The sequence below is a fragment of the Drosophila gunungcola genome, unplaced genomic scaffold (assembly GCF_025200985.1).
Source record: "Drosophila gunungcola strain Sukarami unplaced genomic scaffold, Dgunungcola_SK_2 000152F, whole genome shotgun sequence".
Classification (NCBI taxonomy): Eukaryota; Metazoa; Arthropoda; class Insecta; order Diptera; family Drosophilidae; genus Drosophila; species Drosophila gunungcola.
The window spans coordinates 53,532-77,151 of NW_026453313.1; the positions used below are offsets into that span (position 1 = coordinate 53,532).

The 23,620-nt window shown below is 35.7% G+C and overlaps 2 protein-coding genes across 7 annotated transcripts in view; one reads left to right on the forward strand and one right to left on the reverse strand.

Moving 5' to 3' along the window:
* The window catches only part of LOC128265744 (protein folded gastrulation), a 33,576-nt gene extending 11,878 nt beyond the window's left edge, over positions 1–21,698 (reverse strand). Inside the window, exons 1-3 of one of the 5 annotated variants that reach the window (XM_053001945.1) lie at positions 21,613–21,698; positions 19,940–20,523; positions 9,109–9,258 (exon numbers count right to left, since the gene is read on the reverse strand). The gene's annotated coding sequence lies outside the window, so the exon portion shown is untranslated. Of the gene's footprint in view, positions 1–127; positions 390–9,108; positions 9,259–19,939; positions 20,524–21,125; positions 21,490–21,612 lie in introns of those variants that run through there. The other 4 variants (XM_053001946.1, XM_053001948.1, XM_053001949.1 and 1 more) reach the window with 4 other exon arrangements.
* Positions 1–23,620, forward strand: part of LOC128265743 (chaoptin) — a 75,443-nt gene that overhangs the window by 4,090 nt on the left and 47,733 nt on the right. The window contains exon 1 of one of the 2 annotated variants that reach the window (XM_053001943.1): positions 3,255–3,443. The exons of the other annotated variant lie outside the window; for it this stretch is intronic. The gene's annotated coding sequence lies outside the window, so the exon portion shown is untranslated. Of the gene's footprint in view, positions 1–3,254; positions 3,444–23,620 lie in introns of those variants that run through there. 2 annotated transcript variants of the gene reach the window in all.

Genomic DNA, 23,620 nt, shown 5'->3' on the forward strand with positions numbered 1-23,620 from the left:
TTCTTGTCTTTATTGTTAGCTCTTTGTACTTACAAACCCTATTTTCCTTGCAAAAAAGTAAACAAAAACCAATGGTTACTAAATATGATTCAAAATTTTCCGCACTTTTGCCCTTCGTTTTACTCACGTTTTATTAGTAATTTATGCACAACACTTAAGGGAAAACGTTTGTTGGGTCTTGGATAACAAAATATAATTATTTTTCAGTTTTTAGAATATTCTAATAAGTTTTGGTTGGTTTTGTGGTCGTGTCATTCACAAGGTTTCACTTAAAAAAAAAAAAACAAAGAAGGCACTGAAACCAGAATTTTAGCAAAAGATTTTCTAGTTTTTTGTTTTGTTTTTGGAGCGACTTGTATAGCTGAAGATCTGAATACAGACTGAGTGGAAAATACAGGAAAAATCACTGAGAAACCAAAACCAAAACAAAATCTTAGCCGAGAGCAGCGAGCACACACAGCAGATGCAAAGATACAAAGATACAATGATACTGAGATACGGAGATACAACGATATTCATGTGTGAGAGATACCAAGAGCATGCTGTAGATAAACTTACGCAATATAAAGAACCAAAGAGGCCAGAACCCGCTATGGGAAAGTATCTCTATCTGCATCTGTATCTGTATCTGTGACTGTAGCTGTATCTGTATCTGTATCTGTATCTGTATCTGCGGCCGAACGAGTATCTGTATCTTCATGCTCTTGCGATTTGGCGGTAAATCTCTTGCCACACTTGTTTGTTTGATCCTGAGGACAGGTAGCTAGGTAGCTGCATCTCGTATCTCGTATCCCGCATTTCCCATCTCCCATCTCACCTCCACATCTACCTGCCGATCAGCCTTGAGATACTATCGTTGGCCAGAGCGAGATAGGGATCGATGGATAGCAACGTCCTTGCGAGGCGAGCGCCAAAGTATCTGCAACCGCAATGTATCTTCTGCTGATAGCGGCGAACACGCGAAAGATACACAAACTTGGCCCTGAAAATGCAGTCTCTCCTTCACCGACTCCCCGCTGGTTTTTTTTTTCTTCTCCTCCGGTCAAGGCGGATGGATTCCTGATAACGGACCGAGTGATATGACGCAACCAAGGTGAGAGTCGGCAAAATAATGGATTCATTATCGGTGAAGGCGGCGAACAAATATGCACACACATGGAAATCAATAGGGTGGGGGGTTAGGTATTTTTTTAAATTGCAAGGCTAAGTTATTTCTTTTATGCGGGCTCTAAATCAATTTAGTGAAATATTTATACATCATAACAACTAAATATTTCATGTAAGCATATCAAATCTACTCTTTGAAACTAACATGTAGTTAATTTAATTTTATTAAATTTAATTAATATGTTAATTTCATCATAAGTTTTTCAAACACAAGGGCCAAACACACAATGTAAAAATGTACGACTGGGGTTTTTTCTATTAGGCAGCCGTTTTAAAACTAATAAAAAGGCAATATACTATTTATTTTAAGGCCCTGTTTAGTGCTTACTACTTTTTCACTAAAAGTACAAACTTGCAATAAAATATTTAATGTTAAATTTATTAAATGCAAAAAAACGGCAACATATACAAAGTTGAACAAAAACAGCAATGAGTAAGCACAATTGAATATTTATTTATTTATGTTACTGATTGTCGATTGAAATATATGCTAACAAGTCAAATTTTGCAATAAGGTTTTTTTTCAATTAGCTTATCTGATCACCAATCAACAGGGGCAGCAGGTGAGATTTTCGTGGTAAAAAATAAGAAAAATAGAGATATGATCAAAATTGTTTATGTTTTAAATACATATTTATTAAATCACATTAAGCTCTTTGCTCTATTGCATCAATTCTGGAAAGTGCCAGTCCCAAGAAATCAAAAAACAAAGCAAATAATGCCGCAACCTAGGTCAACGAATATAGCCGTCGACACCTGATTCCCCCTGCCAAAACCCCTGTTAAAACCCGATCCCCTGAGTCCAATCGAACAATCTCTCTTGGCAGCAGTTGGATTCTTTTCGCCGCTGCTCGTCGAAAGTGAACAGCCACTTCGATTTCGAAGCTTTCGCCTTGGCACCGCAATATAAAAATGAAATGAATGAAAAAAATAAACCTGTGTTTGCAATTCAATTAACGCCGTTCATGAATGCCGACATCGTCTCCGCGGCCGTCGATGGGCTACAATTACAAGATCAGCGGCGATCGTCGACCAAGAAACCCACCGACCGTTTCCATATAATCTCCATATCCCGATATCTCGATATCTATGTCCATGGCTATCTTGCGTAGTATGTGGCTTATCAAAAAGCCATGCTCTAGTGACAGCCATTGTCTGGCCAAGTTCTATGGATAGATGGTCAAACAGCCACAGATACAGATACAGATACAGATTCAGATTCCGATAGGTATGGCTACAGTCGGCCGACATCAGACAATGCACAAATAACAGAAAGAACTGAAAATGCGGCAAACAGAAGCAGCAGCAAGTGCATGTGAAACAAACACAACACTGAGAAAACAACCGAGCACCGGTATTCAAACTGTTCCATTTTATTATTTACTCTTTTTACTCGAACACAATGCACATACAAGCCAAATACAGAGCAAGAAAACACAAAAAAAAATTCTAGGCTCAGAGTAGTAAAAAAGTTCTTTAACGGATACATTTCATAAAGAACAATAGTATCTTTTGTTTAAAAAAAGAAAAATTAATCAATTAATCAGTACCCTTACACTATTGTTATAACCAAGAACCGTAATGTTTATAAGCTGTGTTCAAAGAAAAACCAAAGCTAATTTTTGTTATTTCTTAATTTAAAGACTTATTATATTTATCAATAAAACATAATCACTGCGGATTTGAAAAGAAATAGCAGTATATTGGTACATTTAAATTGATTTTGCGGCTATAAATACATGCCTTCTTAGTTACAAAACTCAAAAAAAAAAAATGATTGCTTGCAGCTCAAATAATAAACAAGAACAGCTCAACAAAATTAAGAGCAGGGATAGAAAAATGCAGATACAAAAAAATGCCAGAGAAAAAGCTTAAAAATATCAAAAATTTAATATATTGCACAATTAAAAGCTTTACAATGACACTTTTGCACTTTATATCAACATAATAAAATGATATTTAACTTTATTTTTTCCCAAAACTCATTAAAACCAAAGTTCGTTGGGCTTTTGTGGAGTGCGATTCGCGAGCTTTCTCTCAGTGCAATCAAAGAACAATTGCCACGACGAAACGAATCGGAACGGATGGTATCGGCTGGGATCGGCTGGTATCGCCGGGGTATCGTGAAAAGTATCGGTTGCGGGGCCCACCTAATTGCCAGTGAGTCAGAGAACCGGGAAGGAGAACGCAAACGCGAACGCGAACGCGAACGCGAACACGATAAGCATCGATAGGGTCCGCTGGGGATTTTCGTGTTCCACAAAAAAGTGGCTAAGGTCAGAAGGTCTGAAACTTGTCATTGACATTGCACGTCTGCATGGTGTGTGTGTGTGTGTGTTGCAACCACTGTGCCGCACAATGGGCTTCCTTGTTTCGCCCCAAATAAAAAAAAAAAAAAAACAAAACTTAAATGCTGAACCTTCAATGACAAACGGCCAAGCGGAATCAATCATCACCCTCTATCTCTGTGGCGGCGTGACGAACGGCCACATAAAATACCAGACCAGTCCGACCAGACCAATTAGTAGATGTAGTTTCAATAATCATAAAACGTCAAAACACAACGCATTAAAACTGAACCAATTGTAAGCACCGAGCACATTCTCTTAACTCTTGGACTTTTACCAGAAGTCAGGGTCTTGAACACAATAATATGTGGTATTGGGAACTGTGAACAATATTATTTAAGCTAGTGAAATAATTGATAACTTAATTTAACACCAATTTTATATTTTTAAATTGAAAATTAGAAAAAAAAGAAACTAAAATTGCTGACTGAATTTTTTTTGGGAAATAGTACAGCAATATGAACCTTTAGGAAAATCGCTGGTGCTGAAACAGCTCACATTACTGCCAAAAACACACATGCGTCATAGTTAAAAATTCTTGATCGACTTGTACTCGTATGGCATTTGCCTAAAATTTAACTGACTGCATTTTTATTTCGGAAATAGTACAGCAATATGAGCCTTTTGGAAAATCGTTTATGCTAAGACAGCTCACATGACTGCCAAAAACACCAATGCTTCATAGATTACTACACTTTTTCACAGATGGTTGCAAAAATTGTATGCTTTCAATTCGATTTCGACAATGGATACTCATTAGTAGGTCGTTTTAGTAAATTAGTGCTGCAAAATTTTAAATTATTGTTATTTTAGTGTTGGAAATAACCGTCGAGACGTTAATTGCTGTGTAATTTAAAGCAGATATCAAATTTTTTGAAGTTACTCAATATCGGTTTATCTCTCAATCGTACAGAAAGTCACAATATATCAAGTTAGTAAAGTTCTTATATCATTATTTCTGAGTTAGAATTCTCTCTGAATTTTCAAATACTTATACACAGTGTAATCCAACCGAAATTCCTTTTCTTGCATATTGGTATTTTGAAATCTTCTTTGAATACACCTTCCCAAATTCCCTTAAAAATAAATATTTAAATAACACAGACCCCTTTTCATAATTACTAAGTAATGCGTCGCTGTCTAGGAAACGAAATGAAATGTGCCGGGAAAAATTCAAAAGCTAAACTATGCCACCGCATAGTCAAAGCTCGAAATCAGCTAATTGAAATAGCCTTCGAATGGCTTTATGAAATATGCAAACTATTGGCAACCGTTCGATCGGAATGGAAATGACCGGAATGATATCGAAACGAAAGTCCGAAAGGGAATTTAATTTAATGCGATGTTTTATGAACAACGGTTGTTGCAGTTTTATCAATTGTGTTGGCAGTTTAGTTGTAGGTTTTTTATTTTTATTTATGTAATGCCCAATGAGCACACTGCAGAGTTCGTGAGGGGCCAATCAACAGCGAAATAAATAAAAAAAAATCGAGGAAGGGTGAAAAAAAAGGGAAAAAGAGAAAACAATTGTTTATTATTTATTTACGTCGTTGATTTGTGTTTCTTTTCGCGTATGTGGCGCACAATTCAAGGCAAACCTTTATTTGTGCCATATTTCATTGTTTGAATTTTCGGCTTTTTTGGTTTTTTCGCCTTTTGCCTTCGTGGGCGACGTCGTGTAAACATAGAAAAATTGCCAAATTAACTGGCCATGTGAGCTGAATGGAAAAACAGATTTTGAAACGGTACTCGGACCGTTTGTTTGGATATAGTGAATATTTTCAATTGCGTACCGCCTGAAAAAAAGGGGTGGGATGGCGCAATTGAACCGGTTCGTGAATATTCTCAAGTGAATGCAAATCGCAGTGGAAAGGCCCTCGATTGCATGACAATCCTAAAGGTTATCGGTTTGAACCGGTCTGAAGAGCGCGGTTTTAACGAATCTTATTTAATTTGAATTTTAAAATTGTAATTCTTGTAATTTATGGCGGCTCTTCTGTGTATAAATTAAATTTAGTTTATTTTTAGGTTCTATAAATATTTACTCAATTTTAATAGCAGTCAAGACTTATTTTAAATAATTAAACTATTAAGATTAATTAAAAAATGTATGGAATAAAATAAAACAGAATATAGCTTTTCAGTTTCTTTTCTATTTATTTGTGTTGATGCAGTTAAAGAGTTTCAAAATCATACAAAAAGACAAACATATGCAAAAATAAATAAAATAAATAAAATAAATACATTTAAAAATATAAGACAAATGAATATAGACAAGAACGATGCTTTTCCAGAATGAGAGAGACCCTTTTTCTGAACACAATAAAATTGCATATATAATAGGTCTGAATTTACAGATACAAAGAGGTAGAAAAAAGTGTTTTAATTATCAAAAAGCATCCTGATCTGCTTGTAGCCTTTTCAATTGACCAACCAACTTTTTGCCGCGCTTTTCGCAAACATTTTTGGCAATTGCCATTCAGCTTTTGGGGTTTTCGGTTCAGTTTGATTCCGGCCGCTGTTTGTTCTGTGTTTTGTGTTTTGTGTTTTGCGGGCTGCAGCTTTGCGGCTTATGCAACGCATTTTCGAATGAATTGTTCGGCAAATCAATTTGCATATTGCGCGGCACATTTGCGGTAAAAACAGGCGGCAACAGCAGCAACAACAAAAACATCGTTAGCTGCCCCAAGAGGGCGCCACGCCCCCATAACCCATCGACCCCGCCCCGGCAATTTACAAAAATATTTTTGTGTTCACACTCAATTAATGGCAATTGACTGCAAAATTGCCAACACCTTTGACACGTTTCGAATGCAAATGAAAATGGAAATGGACATGGATGTGAAAACAATCTCACAGTGCTCACAGTGAGTGTCTATGTACGAGTATCTACGTATCCGTATCTATGCGTCTGCAATGCCCAAGCCAATTTACAGGATGGGCAAAGCTCGCGGTTTTCGCCCGCTGCTGGATGCAAAGTAAATCAATAAATAAATAAATTGTCACATGCAAAATTCATGAGAAAATTCTCAAAATACATCAGTCGTATTGATAACAGGCAGCAAGAACAACAACCTCAAATTATTCACATTTTGAACGCAATTGAACTTTTCGCATAAATTTTCGTGGCAAGAACTCTGGGGCTTGTGCTGCTTTTTTTTTCTGAGCACATGTATGAACAGCATTGAATTGAATTAAATTAAATGTAACAGCTTAATTGATAAATAATTTGTATTGTTATTGCATTAAATCGGGTGGACCCCATACAAAATGAGAGGATTTTACCCGAACTGAAATTGATGATGCGGCTGAATGGGTTCGAGGCCCAGCAAGTTCAACAGATTAATTTAATGGCTCTGTATGATGGAATTAACCCATGCTTGCCAGCATTTGTTGGGCCCATAAAAATATTATCTACATTTTTGAGATACATTAAGACATAATTTTATTGCAACTTTTGTAAGCTGACACAGTGACATAGATTGATATGAAAAAAAACGTCATATATTTGTTTTGCTGACTACAAATTTGGTTTATTAGAGATTTACTATCACATGTCTTTTAAATTTATTTACGAAATCAACGAATACCTCACCTTAAACTCGTCTATTTGTGCAAGATTTATGACCTCCTCTAAACAGATATTACATTTTTTTATGAATGAAGTTTCCTAAGCCTCATGATAAAGAAAAATGGATTGTGCATCAATGTTAATTTTGTGTTCTTAAGATTATTTGCACAAAACTTGAACGACACTAAAAATTGAATATTTTAAACTCTTTTATTTGTGGTAATTTTTTTCACATAGAGCCATTACATTACAGTAGATTACGCGAATTAACGCTGATTTCGGGTAAAATTCGCATTGCAAGCGCCGCAATCTAGTCAAGAGCAAGAGCAGGGACAGAAGAAAGAGATGGCAATGTGTGAGATGAAAGAGACAAGTGCGTGCTGCTTTTCTGCTTCTGCTTGGCTTCTTATTTACGTATGTACCGACTTTATGTTTTATTCATTGGACTTTTGGTGCACGGTCAGTTATCGGAGCTGTTCGTCGGCTGTTGCTATCGCTTCCGGGTAAAAATCAAAGGCAGAGAAAGAGACGGCAGGCGTTGGGCAGAAAGAGAGGGTCACAGGCACCTTTCCCGTTCTTTTGTCGTGATTGGGTTGTTAAAATCGTTTAAAATTAGCCATGCAGCCCTGGCAAGTGCGATTCCAATGTAAATCGCAAGCCCCTGGTTTTTAACCCTTTTTTTTGAGCTTGGTTAACCCCGTTTGCCAATTTTTTACGCGACTCAGCGAACTCTTTAAATTCATTGTGTATGTTGCTGGCACCCGATATGCTGGCACTTGTTTTCGATTTTATTTTAATTAAAATTATGTCAACGCAATTGAAATGTTATTGAACCAGCACGAACGATGCTTGCCAAATCGACGAGTTCATTAATTTGGATTTTGTAACTTTTATACAATGTGCGGTAACAGCAGCAACAACAACAACAAGAGCAACAACAAACACCAACGATAGCAACAACACTTGCAATATTAATGCACACCGAACTTTTCGGAGTTCCCATAATTTATGGCCATTGTGATAAAGAAACAGTCGGCATCGCGTCGAGAACAAAAAAAATAAAACATCAGGAGCAAATACAAATTTTAGAGTGAAGATTTTCAATACTCTTTATGAAAAACAAAAAATTAATATTGGTAAAAATTTGGTATCTGAAAATTTTTGGTTTTTTAAAACACGAAACAAATTTAATACATTTTTTGTATTGTTTTTTTCTATTATAGTTAAATCACTAACTCAGTTAAATTCCTAACTTTTGTAGTTGTTAAGAAAACTGCAATATATATTCCTAATCGCAAATGAAAGATACCCATTTAGCTGTCGATTTTTATTCAGGTCGGAAGTATTCCCATTCCCTTTAAAAACCCTATTAACACCGTAAACCCCCAAATAGCCAGTGTTACTATAAAATATGAAACGAAATGCGGACTGGCCGTAAAATGCATTGTCAGCAGAAGCCAGCAATAAGCAAGCGTAAACAGTTGTGTTTAATCAACTAAAACAGAGAAAACGAAGGAAAAGTGCGAAAAAGAAAAACTGAATCGAACAGAAACGAGCGGAAGAGTGGGTGGGAAATGTGAGTGGGTTTTTGGGTGGGGTGTTTGTGCTGGCAAAACTTGTCAACGCCCCCGCGAAATTGTTCCTGTTCGCGATTTATGGCAGGAAATTTATCAGCTGAAAAATATGCACGGAAAATGGAAAAGCTAAACGAAAACCAATTGGTTTAATACTCTTCTTTGGGTAGTATAGACATTTAGACATCTTAATGATAAACATTAAAACTTATTTTTAATTAAAACACAGTAATATTAAAGCACTTGATTCAATAGGTCACTCAAATATTGTTTTTAATGCTATATAAACACGCTTGCTTAAAAAAACTAAAACCCTTTTGAAAGAGAATTTAAGACATCTATCGACGAACTGTGCCAAACATAAAACAAAAGAGCCTTTTGAAAAAATGGACCTTGCTATATCGGTTGCTATGCTTTAATATCTCTGGCCATAAAAGCCAATACTCACCCCAAATCAGGCCACATAAAGACAAATGATATATGAAGTGGGCGGTAGGCAGTGTCAAAAAAGTCCTTTCCAATCTGGACGACAATCTTTTTGCAGGATGCACAATATATTTTTATTTTCGGTGGTTTTTTGTTGGGCGTTGGGGTTAATCTACAATTAAAGAGAAACATAAGCAAATTAAAGCCTTTTGAATTTGATATTAAATTCGATGTTGTTTTTGTTGATAAACAAAATGTTATAAAAGAAAAAAGTGAGGAAATGGGGGTGGTCCAGTTGTCAAGAGGAAATCTCAAATGGCGCACTAAACAAATTAGCCGACCTTGAAAATAAATTCCAAGAATTTTAGTTTTCGAATATGTTCACAACATCCGGAATACGATAAGTAATTTAGTAGTTCTCCCGCCCCAAAACTTTAAGAAATAATTCAATCAAGTTGAGTTCTCAAGGGCATTAATAGTGCGATTTGTATATTTTTGGAAAGGACTTGTCCGGTTTAAGTGAGTAAGTTAAGTGGGTCATTAAACAATTTTAAATACACTAATTATCGGTTTTATAATTGTTTCTGTGCGGAAGTAAGTACTTTAAAAGCTGCGACATATTTGATCTAAAATCTTTATAGTTATAAGGCCATACAAATATCAAAAAGCAGGAAATGAGCAAAGATTACAGCGCTAATTTATAAAGGTTTATTACAAACAAATTATATTCAGAGATTGTTTTGAAAGTTTCTATGCTTTTTAACAAAAATGTAGTTTTTTCCTTTTAAAGGTCTTAATTTATATATAATTGATACCTTGGGAATCTTAAATCACCCAAAGCTATTCTATTCCCTTTATCATCCAAATCATTCATCCCTTCCTTTTCTGCTCCTGGTTTTTTTTTTTTTTTTTTGTTGTGTTCGAACATTTCAGTGTTACAAATCCAGTTATTTGTTGAATTTGACAGTTTAATTCTACGCCTCGATGAACGAACCGAACCCCAATCAGAATCGACCCCCTCTTTAACCCTCACGCAATGCCATGTGTCTATTTCAATCCCACAGATACAGATGGATGGCGGGGCGGAGCGGAGCAGAGATGTACACTCGTGACGTGAATTTAACTGTGTCACGAGTTGGCAAAAAAGAGCCTCGAAATAAGAAAAAGTATATAATAATAAAATTATTTTATTGTATAGCGAACCAGGCTTGACAATAAAAATCGATATGTAAGCTACAACTTTTGAAAATATAAATGATTGAATGATAAACAGAAAAGTATTAAAACGCAAACTAAAATGTTTTATTCAATAATTTTTATACTTATCGTAACTAAAAGTTTTTTGTCAACTTATATTAGATAGAAATAATTTGTATATTATTTGTTATGCAAAAGTTAAAAGTTATTTTTTTCCACTTTCTGTTTTAGTGACAGCTCAGATACCAGATACTCCATTTTGGCGTATTTTCTTTTGCGTTGAAAGAAAATTCCGCGCATCTCTAACGTTGAGACAGACACATCAGATGTATCTAATAGCATGCTTTGCTGCTGATTTGAAAATCAAACAACTTTGACATTTTGATTTTTCAAGGAAAATTTTGGTAAAGCCTCCACTAAGATTGTATTGTAAGCTACAGATGTTGAAAAAATAAAACAAAAAACAAAATAACCGAACGAAAACCAATGCCCCCAACAAATTGTTTATATAAGCGGCTCAATAAATGAGCAGAAATTTGCATCGGGGCACGAAATTTTCTATGTCGCCTACTAGACATTCAAGATCGCGTTCGCTAATGGGTTTCACGGGCGTTTGGGGACCCCGAGGCAGGGGTTTGGGTGGTAGGGCTCCGGGCTGAAACTTGTCCAGAAATCAAGCGAGCAATCAAGAAAGCAACCAGAAAGCCAGCGAAGAGCAAATCAAGAAAGATAATAAAAATAAAACGAGTGAGAAATGCCGCGAAGTGCCAAAAACAAGTTTAAATGTCAAAATGTAACTCCCAGACGGCAACGAAAAAAAAAAAAAACCAACAAAAAAAAAAATAAAAAAAGTAAATATACGTAAATATACGTAAATAAACACCCAGAGAGCCAACAACAATTGTTGCAATATTGCAAGTTGCTGGGGCGCCGCAGCAGCAACAAAAATCAAATTAGCGCCTGTTGCAATCGACAGACGTTGTTATTAATTTTTGTCATTTTTTTCGTTGTCTTGTTTTTACTGCCGTTCATAATTCGCGCTTATGCAAAAAATGCTTAAATTAAACGCAATTTTTTTTACTTGTTTTCATCTGGCAATAAAAACGGGGAACAACTGCAATAACAACAATCGCAACGAGTTGGCGACGAAGACATATAAATGATAATCATTATAAGTCCGTTAAAATTTATGAACAATGAAAACTTCAACGACCACAAAAATGTTGAGGGGATGAGCGGGTAGAAGTGTGGCTAAAATTAAAAAGACGTCAAGCGAACTCGCATTCAGATATTAAAAGGCTCCAAGAGAGTTTTTTTTTATCGGCAACCAAAAGATGAATTTCCGAATGACTAAATTGATGATAGCCGGTATTAATTTGCGCTGATTCGTTCTAGCTAAGTCAGAGGCAAAAAATGGCAGATACTTTATCTTCTACGTGTAAAACTTGCTTTAAACAAATTCAGAGAAGCCATCAACAGTGTTCGGCAAAGAAACGGCACAGAAATATTTTAATTTAATTTATATGTATAATGTATTTAGTTTTATTCATTTATTAAGAAAACTGGTCCAAATTTAAATATATATTCAACATGAATTTAGTTAGAAAATTATTCATCTTAAATAAACAAATACAATTATATTTACATTTTTTCTTTTACTCAGTATTGATTATTTCACTATTTTTGTAAGCACAATTATTGTATATTATTTAAGTATGCAAATGATTCATGGAAGTTTCGAAAACGACTGTCAAAATTATCTTAAGTCCGTTTCTATAATTTCTCAAATTTTGTAAATTTTTAGCCGCTTGTCTGCGAATTATCGGTGGGATAAGCTCAGGTCTTGAACTCTGTCGATTGCAAAACAGATCCCAAGACAAGAACCGCGACCAAGACACGATTAAAGCTCAATTAATTGCGCCTGACAATGACAAGGAGGCAGCTTCATCATCATCATCGTCTGTAGCCTATACTCTATAGTCGATGTATAGTCGATGGAATAAACCAGCTCCGATGTCAGGGACAGCCGAAAACACAAGTCAAATCGAACGTGGGGGGAACTTTGCCCGCTAAAAGGGGGTGGGGTGAGGCTCAAGTCATAATCATTATCAAGAATGACATATAGCTCTATGGCGATGCAATCTGCTTGCTTATAAACATTTGTATATGCGCTGGGTCTCGCTTTTTCTTTGATAAAAGATTACTCACCCTGTTTTTGATTTAACAAACTGATATACATGTAATAAATTTAAAACGTTACACTAGTAGATAATACCAATACTTATTGTTATAGATAGTAGTAGCCAAATACTGAAGTGTTTCTAGTAGGAAACTATTAAGTACAAATCATAGAAATTACCTAAAACTATTTATTTTAATGTATTGGTAATCTACTGATAAGTTAATTAACATATAATATTTTTTCAGTGAAGGTCAATGCTCTCGACTGGCAAAATGTTTTCCATCATTGTTTTCTACCTTTTCTGGCTTTTTGCGACTTTTCACAAACTGATTTGTGTTTCGATTTCGATTAGACCAAGACGAGGGCACTCTGTTTTGCTCTCGAGTCGGTTCCCTTGAGTCATTAAACTTTCTATGTCTTGGCTTATCACTGTTGTTGCTGCGGTTGCCGCCGTGCTGCCCGCCAGCAACATGTTGCAGCTGAGGCGCATCAACTGCCGCTCGTCCGCTCATTAGCCCAGTGATTTTGGATTTGGATTCGGAGGGCAACTGGCAACTGGCAACTGGCAACTAGCAATGGGGCATCTATTGCAGCACTGATTTATCTGGCATCTCACGTTCGCGAAGGGCTTGGTCGTGATCCACTGGCCGGTGGCCATTGGATAGTGGATAGTGGATGCTGGATAGAGGATATTGGATATTGGGTATTGGGTATTGGCCACCCGTGAATTCCAGTTTCTGTGTGCCGCACTCCATGTTTAGTCAGCAGCATCAATTCAATTGCTCCGCACCACAAAATCATTGACAGCGGCAAAGTTAACAATTCGCGATGCTGGCGCTGTTGTTTCTTATATTAGCTGCTGCACTCGCAGAAATAGATCAGACAATGGTTCAGCATAGTGGGACTCCCTCATAGCAAAGCACCAACAGAATCTTCAGAATCATATTTTTGAAAGCACAGCTTCAACAATATTAATAATAATAATAAGTGGCAATTTAATTTAAATCTTTAAAGACATAATAATCATAATGATTTAGTATACATTTATTCAAATACATTTTCGATTTTATTTTGTATGAACTTTGTTTAGGAATTAAGAAATATTCAGTGATAAGGCTCAAACATGTTTTGAAGGGTGACGAGAAAGTAATGCTTAGTTCTGGCACTGCACATCTGCATCAGCAGCATGTCAGCATGTCAGCATTCGTGGTCACATGACCCCCCTTGCACTTCTTCTTCTTTGCCTGAGGGCGCCATCAGTTCATGGGAATCCGCTCCAGAAGATGCCACACACAGCAAACAAGAAGCGGCGGCAGCAGCAACTGCAACACCAGCAACATCAGCACCAACTGTTGCAGCTGCAGCAAACTTTGACCCCGCGCTGCATTCTCAGGCATTGGCGTGGGTGCCACCAGGGGTGGAGGCTGGGGGGGGGGGCACTTCCAAGGGCTACTGGCTACAATTTGCTTGCTTGCATTTCGCTGTCGCAACAATTTTAATACATTTCTCACATGATTTTGCAGCGTACATACAATACAATACAATGCGGACTGCTGGTGTTGCTGTTGCAAGTGTTTCGTGTTTCGTGTTTCGGGTCCCATTGTTTGCAGATCTGGTTGTCTGTCAGTCGGTCATGTGGCCAAGTAATTGATCATGCGATGCTCTGTGCACAGCAGCAACATCAACGCCCAGAAGCAACACAAAGGCGTCACATTAAGAATGAGAGTTCTACAGAAATTTCCACTTAATTTCCCTGAAAGTTAACCCTCTTTCTTTCAGTTTTTAAGTGCTAACTGCTTGTATAATGTAAAAGCATTTCTTAAGTTTCACCAAAATCAATCATTAGGGGTTGCATGACCCGAAAATAAAGTACTTTTACATGATTTAATAATAAACATTACATTATAATTTTTATAATTTTTGCCTGGTAATAGCAGTTAGGTTTATCATTTTATGTTAGGCTTTATTTATAAAACAATTAAATACAAATTTTACTTTTCGTCAAGTTTTTTTTTAAAGTGTTAAAATACACAATTAAAAGTGTACTTCCAATTAATTATTTTTTAATTTGCAACAACATTGTTTAAGCTTGGCCCCACTCATTAGATTTAAGACGATTAAATGGCTTAACACAATTTTTCGGATTTTAAATATAACATTCTTGTTAATCATCTCATTGGCTTATCGTGTTTATTTGTTTAAAATGGCTGTTGCTGCTGTCATAAAACGGAAAACACGAAAAATGCAACATACTGCATAATAAACAACTGCAGCGGCAACAGCAACCTTAACAACACTGCGGCAACACACTAACATAAACAAGAAATAACATAACAAAAAGTGCCAAAAACATGCAAACAAAAAATATGCAACAAAATATATGGGAAAAAAAATAAAGTAAGGGAAAGGGAGTGTGGGATAAAAATGCCAAAAAGCCAAATGGGAATTTTCAAGCAAAACATTGCCCGGCCACCGCAAACAGCTGTAACGGACGCCAACAATTACAGCAGCAACATCAACGACACGGCGGCAACAACAGGAGATTCTGTGGCAGCAACAGCAGCAACATCAACACGGCAGCAACATAGAGTCGCTGGCAAACACGCGTTTTAATTTTGCGCTGAGCCGAAAACTTGCAATGAAAATGCTTTGCATTCCCGCCACCCACGCCCACCTGCAACAACACCCCCTCAACACTGCCTCTGCAACACCCCCTCTCAACATCCGCTGCCAAAAAACCCTGGGGCTGGATGTTAGGCTCTGGGCCTGGGACACAACGATAGCATTGTCAAAACATATGCTTTCACACTTGCCATGCTCAAACATAAAATGGAAAAAGGGGGGAAAACGGGAAAAACGGTGAAATCGGGGGAAAACTAGTGGGGTAAACGTGGGAGTGGAACCGAAAAAGATGCACGAAAAAAATACTCACAAAATTGTCAGAGGTGTAGAACACGAATAACCTGGAAAACAAATGCAAAAGAAAACGAGTGGGGCAAAATCTTGAGGAAATGGGGAAAAAACAATATAACAAATATCAAATAAATAACAAGTCTTGGTTTAAATCACTTACACCCTTAAGCACCTAGGATCACAAAAGTTAAATAAATAGTTAGAACAAAGGGGTTTTTATTTTTCTGGAGATAAATAGAAAACTTGAAATACTTTTGTTCCATTTGTATTTATTACTATATCATTCATTAAATTGGTTTACCATAAATCTAATTTATCAAAATTATTAGTACTGTTATGCAAAATTCAATAGTTTACTATATACATATTGATAAATCGGGAAAAATATTTACTTAATATTGCAGTAGAATTTATTTTAAGTTTATTTTTAGACTTTTGGGATCCTAAAAAGCTTAGCCAAGGTTTAATTTGAACTATCTATAACAGAAATGTATCAACATACATATGTTGTTTATTGTAGTGAAAATATTTTTTAAAACAAAAATCGTAGGGATTTACAAATATAGGTAAATGTTTTTGTTATATTTCTTTTTTAAGCTGGACAAATAAATTTACAAACGTTTTTTTGTCGCCTGGAAAACTCAGGAATAAGTCCTGTAACGTCCAGGAAAACATTCCCTTCCCCGCTGCGCCCACTTGGCGCTCATTTTCCAAACAGGAAAATTGAGTGCTTGTCACATTTGCGGTTGACAACGTTTAATTTCTGTCTATTTTTATGCCTCTTGGCCCACTTCTTTGCTCTTCTCATGGTTTATAACATTTGCGCTTCTCCCCACACACGGAGAATAATTAAATCATTTAGCCAAAAGCAAAGCAGAGAAAGAGCCCAGTAGAAATAGAAATGATGGAAACAGAATGTAAAATGTGTAATAAAGTGTAATAAAAAAGAATTGTAAGCGGAAGTAGCAGCGACGCATTCAGCTGGAACTGAAGCGAACTTACATCGAGAAGCGGAAGAAGGAGTCATCATCATCGCCGTCATAAAGAAAGACAAACGGCCGTGGCGTGTAATGGAAATTACGAGCGGTGTCTACGGACAAGAACAATAAAAAATCGCATTGTAAAAGCAGCAACAGCAACAGCAACAACAGCAGCAACATTAGCAGCAACAGCAACACATTGCTGGGGGGGCAGTGCACCTGCGTTTATATAGCATCCAAATAGGTATAGTCGCTACAATTCCAATGGAGCAGTGGCGATTAGAAGCTGCCCCCAAACTGTTTTCTGCTTCCGCTTGCCGCCGACAACAACAGCAACACTAGTGGCAGCAGCAATAGCAATATCAACCACACAAGCAAAAAAAAAAAACACCAATTGTGCTTCCAGTATTTTATGATTACTATGGTCAAAATAATAATAAATAATTGGCACATCATATTCAAGATCAATAGTAACATAGAAAATTATGCTCGAAAAAAAGAATAACTCAAGTGATTAGCTACATTCAAAACATAGAAAGATACTTATAAACGAAAATTCAAAAAACAAATATTTAATATATTATATAGTATAATTAATAGTTTTTCAGCATATGCATTTAAAGCAATTAAATATTTACCATATTCACTTTTTAAATTTCAAAATGAACATTATATATCAGAGATGTAATTCAATATAATTATTCGGTTCCATTTTTTTTTAAATTTATGAACATTTTAGAGTGTTTGACTAGAACATTTTTACAATACTTTGAAATAAGTACAAAAATTGTACAAAACAAAAAACTCAAAAAAAAAAATTCACTTGAATCATATTTTCCGACCTAAAATTGACTTTACTGGCAATATTCGGAGCAGACCGCCTCCAACTGCCTCCTCGTCCCTCCCGAGTTTCGTAGGCCCCTTTTTACCCACCCCTGCGACTGAGGCACCTGTTCGTCGACACTTTGACGCTTGGTTGATTTTAGGCGAGCGCGGTGCGTGCTTTGCTTTTGACTTGGCGATGACTCAGCGAGCCTAGTCCCCCTACACCGCCCCTGCAATCCCCCAACCCCTCTTTTACATCCCCGCCCTACGCCCCTTATCGTCAAATTCATCCGCCTTCATGGTTAAATAACCACGCGGGCCAGAAAGGGACAGAGAAAGAGGGAAACGCTACGCTGCACATGGGGCTCAAAGATGGAAAAGGGGGCTTAGAATGGGGGATACGAAAATGGGGGTCTCAAGCGGGTGGAGACCTCGCTCTAACGGCAAATGTGTATTACCTTATTAGCATTTGCCGCCCAAACGTGTTCAACAGGTGAGTAAATGAATGAATACCACATGAATGGCGTATATGATCCCAAAATAAGATAAATAAAGAAACGCTTGCGATAAGAAATTCAGAATGGGATGCAAAGCTTCTGGACCAGAACCAGTGTAAATAAAATGGAATCCATATAGTCATATAAGATTTAATTAACTCTCTTAAGACCTTCAGCCTTATATTAGAAATAATAGGAGAATAACGGAGATAGGTAAAATTAAAAAAACTACTTAAATGTACAGTTTTGAAACACTTATTATGGATTTACTGCCAAAGAATCATTTAATTGATATAAACAATTAAAGCCAAACTTGTCTAGAGCCAGTCTTTTAAGTCGAAATATACCTTATATTTAATTACTTCTTGCTAAGAACTTTTACTAGAGTTTTTGACCCCACATGCTATTCCCAGACCCTTTAATATTCGCCGAGTTCTTGGAATCTGTTTGAGAGCAAAGTATTCGTGATCTGTACCTCAAAGAAATGGGAAATAGAAAATTCTAGAACAAACATTCATCAAGTTTTTGAGTGTGAGTGGAGGTCCGATATCGGCTTTGGTATTTGGTTTTCGGTTTTCGGTTGTCGGTCTTTGGGCTCCCGGGCACGTACTGCCCTACGGATCGCCCATCCGATGCTGTTTGCCCCGATGCAGCTGAATCAATTTAACCACGGCTATATCGCCACGGGCACAAGTGACTCAAAGAGCCTCGAAAATAATTTCGTGATAGACTCGTTTTATTTGTTTTTCGGTTGCTGATTTCATTCCAAGTTCTCTGAGGGTGCGGGTGTTTTTGAATTGGATTCGTGGAGTGAGGAAGTCTGGCTGTCTGGGTCTCGCACAGATTCCCACCAAGTCTATATAGTGCCATCCACCATGCTCGGAATTTGATTTGCGTGCCGCCTGTAACACTTTCTAATGTTGATAATGACTTTACGACCGTTTTGCGGGCACTTTGGCACTTGCACTGAAACAAAATATTATAATAGCTGTAGCCTAACATCTACAAATATTCTTCATATAAATTATTGGGTGAAAAATACATTATACCATTTTGATCTTTAAAAGTTTTATTTTAATATCATCTGAATATTTAATAAATAATAATGAAATAATAAAAATATACATTTTACCCTACTGCAAATATAAAGGTCTCATTACCTAGATTTTTTCTCAGTGTCCGATTCTCCCCTCGGATGTCAACATTTTTCGAGCTACTCGAGTGTATTACCACCCTTCAACTTTTCATTTTTTGGACAGTCGGTTAAATGCAATTAACTTGGTTACACTTTCATGCGGGACTCGAATTTGGATATAGAATTCGTTTCGGTTTTGGTTTATGCTTTCAGTATTGCGTTTTAAAACAACGATTTAATTTTGTGGTCAGCGGAAGTGATCGTTTTGCCACTTTGGCGCTGATGGGGTCACCAAGTGAAATCAGCATCAGCATAATTATTACCATTCCCACAATCACATGGCACTCGTCTCTATAAATTATATTCGTGAGCTATTCTTGCTTGGCACATGTTTAATAGCGAAAACTGATAAGACACCACATGAAGTATAAACTTGGTTCATTGGATCGATTTGTGGGAACTCTCTAGTAATCTGTTGTTATTGAGATAATCAACAATTGAGGGAAACTTGTAAAATTGTAGTCGTTATATTTAATCAGGTTGTGAAAACTTATTACTTTTATTAGTTGATTTGTTTAAAGCTGTTGAAATTTAAGTACTAGTTTTCCAAATATCCCCAAGAAGTTTGATATTATTGTGAAATTTAGTTAAATATATGATCGTTTATAGCTATTAAGCCAGTCACGCCCTATGTTATTCCTATTGAAGCCCGATCCTTGCAAGACAAAAACAAATTTCCAAATGAGTCTGGAACTAAGTATATAATGATATGGTCAGCAAAAGATCTTCAGCATTCGCAGAACGTCTAGTTTTCCCACATCCTTAAAAGTCAGAAGGTCAACATCGGGCGTGAACCCGGAAAATCCCCGTGGACAAGCCCATGGAAATGAGACATCCCGAGACCAAGCAGATAATACAAATGAGGAGGATCAGAAAGACCAGAGAGATTTTAAGCGATTCAAGACTGAAATCCGCATTCGTAGGGGCCGTAAAAAATTTCGCTGCCTTCGTTTCAATTGAATTTGCATTAAAAAACAAGTTTCCACAGCAAAAAGCAATGAAAACGAAGAAAATTATAAGACACACTTAAAATTATAAGCAAAACAAAAATATAATCCACTTACTTTTGCTGTTTTATATCCCAAAACAAAGATGTTAAAGAAGATGAGCGTGCTTTTGGTTTTTTTTTTTCGGCTTCTTTTTTATCTTTCACCCGATTTCTGTTGTTGTTATTATTGGTTTGTGGGTTAATACCAAATTATTGTAAAAATAAATTAGCATATAAATAAATATTAAACACCACAAATGTGTTCGTTTTGAATTTCGTTTCGTTTTTGCTTGTGCTTTTTTTGTTTTTTGATTGTTTTGAGAATCTTTTAAATTATTTTTTGTTGCTTCGCTTATCTGGATTTAGCCAGTTGAAATGTATTTTATATGGGTCTAAATTTTGTTTAATTGCTTAAAGTTTTCCCGTCGTTGGTTGCCTTTCATTTTTCGCTGCTGTTTTATCGCCTTTTGTCGCTGCGTTTATTGTTTTGTTTCTGTCATTATGACAACACACACTGTTTTATTTGAATTTTGCTTTTTATTTATTTTATTTATTTAACTGTATCACACGTATTATTTCATTCACAAAGAAAGACTTTTGTACACACACAAAAAAATCACGTGAAAAAAATCGATTTAAAATATTTTGAGTTGTAATAAACTGTTGGGAAGAAAAACGAAAAATAAAATATTAATATTTGAATGGAACAAAAACAAAAGAACAAAAAATACAGCTTTCTTCGACACAATGTAATGTACACATTAAATATTTTAAGAACAATATGTTGTTCTTAAAAAAAACTATTAAAAAAGTGTTGATATACTGGTAATATTTAAGTATTATTTTCCTTTCTTTACAGTACCATGTTTGACATGATTTGTGTTTTCAGGATCAGTTAAATTGTTTTTGACTTGAACATTGCAGAACTATATACATAAGTATTTTTAATATCAGCTTTAATATCATAACAAATATTTCCATAAATCATTAAATTGATCTAAGACACTTCAATATTAAAGTGCTTTTTTTTTTAAGCCAAAGTGATCTTAAATTTGTTCAGTGCACATAGGCGAATGTATATGTAAAGCACACATATGTATATTTTTAAGATTATAAATTATCGGACGCCTGTTGCTGTAAATCCAACAACAATAGCAACTACAAAAATTGTTTCACAATATAGTATAGTATAAATTTATATATATAAATATATATGTATATAGTATATAAATACACTCTTTTGTAGTATGTAGTTTATTTACTTTATTTTACTTCACTTTATGTCGTTCTCCTTTTTTCTGTTTCCTTTCACAGATATGCATTCTTTCGTTTTGTTTTCGTTTTTGTTTTATGTTTTAGGTTCTTGTTGAAATCCAAATTGAAATCGGGTCAAATTTAGGAAAGAGTAAAGACAACACGAAAAAAAATTTTAAAAAATAATCAAAACCGAAATGTACACGAAATAACGTTCTAGTTTTTTTTTAACTAGACACATTTTTACGGGGAAATAGAGAATATATTGAAACTCTATACATTGTTATTTATTTTGTTTTATTTAAAGTTGTATGCACACGTTCTAGCCGATTGCACATGTCTCTTAAATTTGTTATTTAAATTTCAAATTTGAATTGAAAAGTTCGTTGTTTTTTATTTTCTATTTTTGCTGGTTTTTCTTTTCTTTAATTTTTATTCAGTTCTTTTCGAAAAGTGATTTAAAAGGCTGAAGAAGAAGATGAAGAGAGCACGCACCGTTACCGTTCACGTTCACAGTTGTTTTTGGAATGAGAAGCGGCTTCAAACGGCTGCGCGGGCGTCGACGTCGGCACCGCAGTCGCCGCCAGAGAAAGGGAGAGCGGGAGAGAGCGCGAGCGAAGATCGTCGACGATCATATATAAATATATACACACGATCATGGACTGCCGGCAAAGAGAAGAACTCTCTTGTGAAGAGTGAGCTTAAGCCGCGCTTAGCTTTCAGTGCTCTTCTTAGTTGCAAACTGCACTCAGACATTTTTCTGGCGATTATTATCGGTTACAATTATTTTTGTACCTTTGCAGAGGATATTATAGATCTAGTCAAATGTGTGGAACTGATAATACTTGTTTTTAAATGCAAAGATTTTAGTAATATATATATATAAAATATAAAAATTTTCAAAAGTCTAACATACTTTCTCGCTATACTTTATTGACCTATAAATAATAAAATCTTAAATAACTTATAGCTTACCTGTTTATGCTGGCTTATATATACACACTTTCGTTCAAAACCAAAATAGCCCCTGCTTAAGTATAAAGATAAATAAATATATAGATGAACAAAAAAAAAATAAAAAGTCAATTTCAGAATGGTAAGATATGGTAGGAAATCGTGTTAATATTAAGTTACCCCTCTTGTGACTGGCGTTAAGTTAATGTATTATTATAATATAAAAAATTATATATAAAATCACTTTTTTTGAGTGTAAAAAAAAAACAAAAGAGCACACTGCACTCTTTTGACCGCCTGCAAAGGATGATTAATGACCCTATGGCAGTAGCATTTGTCCCCCCGTTTGTATTTTTTATTTTTTTCTGAGTGCAGCTAATTGTTCAATTTACATAGACACTTTGGCTCTTCCTGGTACTTTTCCGCTCCCAGTTGCTTTGAGTAAAATCTATTTTCAAATTTGTCGGAGGTCGGGAGACCACCAGGGGAAGTACCGAAAATAGGAACACGAAAATTAGACACTTTGGCCTGGCCAATATAACAAAAAACCCAGAAAGCCTGAGGAATCTGAGGAATCTGACATGCATATCCTTCAGCTGAAATCCAGAGATGTTTTTCCTTTTATTCCACGCCATCTTCACCGTAGATTGTCTCGCACTTCTCGGTACTTTTTATTAGCCCCCACTTGAGCCACTGCCGCTGCTTAGGCCAACATAATGACCAATTAGGCCCACTTGGCCCAAAGTACACTGTTCAAATTCTCCAAAAAGTTGACACTTTCGAACCGAAAACTATATAATTAGAGAGCCAATTTATTGGTTATATTTAATATACAAAAATAATAATTTTAAGTGAGGTGTTGTTTTAACGAAAACTGATTAGAATGCAAAGAAAACACATTTAAAAAAACTTAGTCTATAGTCAAAGATTGTTGTTCCGTATTATTTTTATTGTAAATGCCTTAAAAGAAACAGTCTTTATATTTTTTTTGCAGTAATTTGGAATTAGTTCTGGAAAAATTGAAATCATAAGCATAAGGTTTATAGAAATCGGTCTCAACTTAACTTTAACTAACTTGGTGACACAGACTCCTCATTTATTTTTAGTAAACGATTTAAAATCCAACCAAAAAGAAGACTTTAAAAAAATAGTTTCTGAAATCTAAGCATATTTACCTCGAAAAACTGCAGTTGCAATGACAACTATGTTTTCTTGGGTTGGTTTAAAAACCAATCGACCCGAACACCTTCCAATATTTCTATGACACTCCATAGCTTGAGATTAATGAACCTATAGGATCTTGCAATTTAAGAAAACCTTCTGTTTGTTTACAATTCTTTTGTTATTTTTTCGGGACCATATTTTGTTTAGTGTATGAATTCGGATCAGCCTTTCTCCCTCCCTGACTCCCGTTCTCCGTCCCTTTTCCTTTTTCTGTTGAGTTTTCGACGGTCAAGTGTGTGTGTCTGGTCTACAGGCCTTTCGCCCAAAATAAAAAATAAAAAAAAAACAAAAAAACAAAAAAAAAAACAAAAAGTTTAGCAAATAA